This window comes from Neomonachus schauinslandi, chromosome 5, assembly GCF_002201575.2.
Source record: "Neomonachus schauinslandi chromosome 5, ASM220157v2, whole genome shotgun sequence".
Taxonomy (NCBI): Eukaryota; Metazoa; Chordata; class Mammalia; order Carnivora; family Phocidae; genus Neomonachus; species Neomonachus schauinslandi.
In genome coordinates, this window is record NC_058407.1 from 47,350,336 (window position 1) to 47,355,680 (window position 5,345).

The following is a 5,345-nucleotide window of genomic DNA, read 5'->3' on the forward strand; positions in this document are numbered from 1 at the left end:
AGCCGCTCAACCCACTGAGCTACCCAGGCACCCCATTATTATATTATTCTTTTAAAAAACAGTTTAAAAATAGACTTTTCCCTACCCCTCACTGAATACATTTTTTAAAGATTTTATTTATTTATTTGACAGAGAGAGACACAGTGTGGGAGAGGGAACACAAGCAGGGGAAGCGGGAGAGGGTGAAGCAGGCTCCCCACTGAGCAGGGAGCCCAATGTGAGGCTTGATTCCAGGACCCTGGGACCATGACCTGAGCCGAAGGCAGGCACTTAACCCACTGAGCCACCCAGGTGGCCCCCTCACCGAATACATTTAAAGTAGCGCCAACTTAACAGCCTCCCAGGAAGCACACGTCCCGTGCTTGCCATGCCTGTGGTGTTTGGTACTTCTCTCTTGGCTCTGATGATGCGGGACTGCATGTTAATTGTCCGCATACTTCTCTTTCTCTGTCTCTCCCGTGGCCGTGAACTCTTAGGGGCAGGGGTCACTGATTCCTCACTGTTGTCTGCCAGGCCCAGGTGCAATGCTAACAGAACTGGTGCTCAATCAATATTTGTTGAATACCCAATAGGTGGCAGGATGGATATAGGGCAGGGTGATGTCCTCAAAGCAGCCAGCTAAGCAGCGCCAAAATTCCAGCCCCTAGATGTCTGTCATTAACTTCTCTCATCCTCCTTCCTCCTAACAAAATCTCTAAGGGCTGCTTAAGTAACAGGTCGCATAGAGAATATGCTCAAATGGCAAAGCCTCATCCATAGCTATCGTTCCCTAAGGAAGAGCTCTCTGGGAGGTTCATAGAGACTTGGGTCACCCTCCTGGGTGACTTTGGAGAGGAAGGGTAGAGGTGCTCTCATTTATTCATTATCTACCATGTGCTTAGAATCCCGTTAGGCACTTGAACATACACTATTCTCACCTCGTTCTTACAACCATACTGTAAGGTAGGTATTACACCCATGTATACAGATGAAAAAATGGAGCTGCAGAGAGATGACAGACCTTGACCAAGTAACAGGCGGCAAGAGGTGGCGCCCAGGCTTACTCTAGGGCTGTCTGGCACCAATGCCTAAGCACGTTCCTTCTACCACGTTCTCCATGCTCAGAGACAGAATGCTCTGACCTGAGAGGAACTCCAGAGGTTGTCCATGTAATGCAACTTTTGCAATTAAAATAATTTTCTAAAAGGAAAAAGAGAGAGAGAACTTTGGAACATTCCTCTTGCCAGATAGGATTTTGCAAATCATGATTTTGCCAAGAGAAACAAAGAATACTCAATTATCCTTTAAGTCTATAATTGATTGAGCAATTCTTAAACTTAGCCAGGAACTTTTTGGCCCTAGCGGATGAGTAGGGCATGCCCTGCCATTTTACACATCGAGGGCATTCTGGCTCCGCTCTCCCTAACATAGGGATGACTTTTGTTCGTCTCCAAGGACCTGCTTTACCGGTCTTCAGAGCTGCTACCTGAATCATCTCAGCTAATCCTGTGACCCTAGGAAGAATGTAATATAAGTAACCCCATCTGATCTTCAGGAAAACATAACTTCCTCACAGAGACTATGACTGGTGAAACTGAATTGGGATCCAGATCGGTGTGAATCCAGAATCAGTGTTTTTACCCCACCCTGATGAGCTTGTCCTACAGGCTACCCTGCAGTCGAGATGTGAGGAACCAGAGGCGCTGAGCCCCGAGCAGCTTACGTTATTGCCTCCCACTGAGCAGCATTTCCTGTTGGCTTGAGATGCAAACGGCAGAGCTGCGAATAGCAGGCGCATCTCCAGGATCACAGATCCCTTTCATAATTAGAAAAGATTTCCTTTGTCTCGATTTTTAAAGATACTTTCCTTGGAAAGACTCCCTTTGTTGAGCAAAGGCAGAGAATTCTTTCTGTTTTCAGTATGGGTGCTTGGGGGAAAAAAAAGAACACAAATCCTTTAATGTTAGTGGCTGTTACCAGATGGTTCTAGAGTATAAGCAGAATGGTTGAGGTTGAAGCCGTTGTGGTGAGTTCTCGGTGAACAAGATCAATTTGGTGAGATTTATGTCCTGCCTAGAACTTTGCCACCTCACACTATTCATTCGTTCTTAAATTAAGAGCATTTATTTCTTAGGTAACACAAATATAAACAGACAGTAGAAAACACCCTCAGGATTGAACTAGAGAAGTAGTGGTATATGCAAACAGCTGCTGGAGAAATTTCTTGAAATTCTGTTTATGATCACCTCCTTTTGGGAAATGAGGAAAGGAAAGCAGACGTCGGCCTGTGGAATATTTTGCAGAGGATTGTTTATGATTATGGCACCCTGAGTAGAAGGAATGTAAAAGAGACACTTGATGTTTCGTTTGGAACGTAGGATGAATGGGGGCTAATTTGGCATTGGTGAGCAAGACTGGACCACACGGGCTACTGAGCCAAGACCAGTTAGAGGAGGGGGATTTGTGAGAAACTGGCCCTGCTCATATGGATAGGAGGGTGTGTGTGTGCGTGTGCGCATGTGTGAGCATTGGTGCACTGAGCCCAGGTGTTCTGCCGTGATATCTACCAAGTTCTGACATGACCCTCTACAGCTTCCCACGTAGAAAAAGCAACAGTCCAGGCTGCCCTAAAAGGGTCACTAATAGCACATTCATCCCGAGGAAGAATACCCAGGCTGGAAGGGCATCCTTGCAGCTAAAGGTCATGGAACGTGTATGAGGGGAGGGGATGGGAATGAACAGGGCACGGTGCCAAAAGCCTGTCATTTTTCTCCTTTTAAACAGTCTGTTGTACTTGATTAGATCTTACTACATAGGTGGGCTGAGAAGGATTTTTTTGTTATCTATTTACTTCTACAAAAACATCTCCAGCCAATTCAGAGATGCCGTCGGCAATGTAGCACTAGAAAAGTCAGAGACCGCCCGCTTTCTGCCTCTGCTACTAACTAGCTCTGTGACCTTGAGCAAGTCACTTCAGCTCTGGGCTTCAGATGTGTTATCAGTAAAAGGATTAGACTGGTAAAAAGATGATTTCTGAGGTCCTTGTTAATGCTAAAATTTACAGGGCCAACTTTCCTATAAAATTCAAGGTTTTTTCTGTCCATATGTTGTGGGGTTTTTTTTTCCCATTTAAAATCACCTTCTTTAATATACCAGAAACGCATGAGACACAAAGAACACAAAGAAAGCCCAAGAAAATGCTCAGTCCCTGAGTTGGTAGTTTGCGGGGCGGGGCGGGGGGGGGGGGGGGGGCGCGGTGGTGGTGGCGCGAAGACAATGAGGCTTTCTAGTTTCCCAGAGAAAGAAGGGGTTGAGAGGACACAATATCACTAGGCCCCCGGTGAACCCAGGGCTGGGGTTGTGCACAGTCTGGTTCTCTACCAAGTTTGGAAAGTGCTGTTTTTCCTAGTCCTGCTCTTGACCCTGCTCCCATACTTGGCCTCCAGTTTTCAAAAGTCATCTGGTTCCCAGAATGGCCCCTTTCTTTCGTTTCCTAGCATTTTCACTCAAGGAAGAAGGCTACTTACCCCGTGGTGGTGTCAGAGTCCCAGGGGAGTTATCACCCTGTAGGATGGTGAGGGGAGAGCTCCCTAGTCCCTTGCCATTCACCTGCCATCTATTAGGCTTAGAACCTGATGATCAGGGAGTCTCAGGGTCTCTCAAAGGCTCATCCAAGCCCTGGCTGGCCAAGGGGTTTCTGAGGGCTGTCCTGCTTCCTCCTTGGAGAACATTTGCTTGGAGGGGAGCTCAGCCTGGCTCCCGGGTGCCATCAGGTCCTCAGTGGAAAACTGGGTGCCCAGAGGCAAGTCCAGTTCAGAAGGTGAATTGCCTGTAGAGGCAGAACAGGCTCTGGGGAAGATTCAACTTGGGGGCTTCAGTCTCAAATACTTCACCCAGCTGTTTCACCAGTCGGCTTGGGGGCTCTCAGCTGCCGGTCTTCATAGGTGTCCATGCAATGCCGAGGGTAGGAGAGCAGGGATCAAGTGTTGGGCCTAATTAGGACCCTCCAGTTACTCCCCTGCTGGTAGGGTTTGGCTGTGGAGAGCTCTCCAGCTGGATGGGAGCGTGCAGGAGGCTGACACTAGGTGAACCGGGGTCCACCACTCCAGCCAGAAGCTTGTTGTGCGGCGGAGGCCACACCGGAGTGACTGGGACGCACCTGGCAGAGCCCATCTGAACTGGGAGGACTAAGGTGGAGCAGGGCCCGGCCTGGGGTGAGAAGGGGTTGCTGGGTCCCAATTCCTCTTCTGGGTGCACTGCAGCTGGGGCTTCAACTCCCAGCACTGAGTTTGAAAACCTCATATGTTGTATTTCAATGTCCCCGAACGAAACTTGGTAAAGGATTAGTGATTTGGTTGTGGTGGAAAATATGGGTCTACAATGGATGGTTTCAGCCTGGAAGATTTCCCCACCTCCTTTCAGAGTGCCTAGCTATAAGGCAGTTTCTACATTCTGTAAGCTGAGCCTTGACAAGTCTACACCTACCTTCTTAAAAAGAAACATTTGTGGAGGATTCCTGAGATTATTCCTTCATTATAACTTATTCCTTTTAAATGCAACCTTTATTAAGTAGTCTCATCGCCTCGGATCCTCATTTAGATCTTACTGCATTCTAAGGAAATATGATACTGAGTGAAACCTAACTCTACATAATCACTTATCTCACCTCATTATAACTCACCTGTTTTCCAAACTGCCTTGCCAACTCAATTGTGCACCTTTGAAGGTAGAAATCATGTTTTATTTATTTTTCCATTCCCTACTGCTGAGTTTAGCATTCTGACTCAAGAGTTACTTTTTGAATAAAAGATAATTAATTCATCACGGTCAACCCATGAGTTACAACTGGGATTTGGCTCACTACCTTCGTGCACTGTTAAGAAGGGCGAGTAGTATGGGATTCATGAGGTTCACCTGAAAGCCTTCTTGGGCTCCTCATTCACGCAGTCTGTGGTGTTGGGACGGGTCTATTTCAAAAAGGGTAACCCCAGATGATTGTAATATACTCATTTCCCATCTTCCCGAGGAAAAAAGAAACACACTCAAAAGTTGTGCATTTCGGGGCACCTGGGTGGCTCAGTCGTTAAGCATCTGCCTTTGGCTCAGGTCATGATCCCAGGGTTCTGGGATCGAGCCCCGCATCAGGCTCCCTGCTCAGCGGGAAGCCTGCTTCTCCCTCTCCCATTCCCCCTGCTTGTGTTCCCTCTCTTGCTGTGTCTCTCTCTGTCAAATAAATAAATAAAATCTTAAAAAAAAAAAAGTTGTGCATTTTTCAGGTGTTCCTACCAAGGACTCTGGGCTCTGTGGCTCCTGGGCTGCTTGAAGACACTATAGCCAAATTATGGAAGCAGCCCAAGTGTCCGTCA

At 47.3% G+C, this 5,345-nt stretch overlaps 1 pseudogene; it reads right to left on the reverse strand.

The window, feature by feature from the left end:
* Nucleotides 1-1,044: 1,044 nt before the first annotated feature.
* Nucleotides 1,045-4,152, reverse strand: LOC110570504 (annotated as a pseudogene).
* Between the last annotated feature and the right edge of the window lie 1,193 nt (nt 4,153-5,345).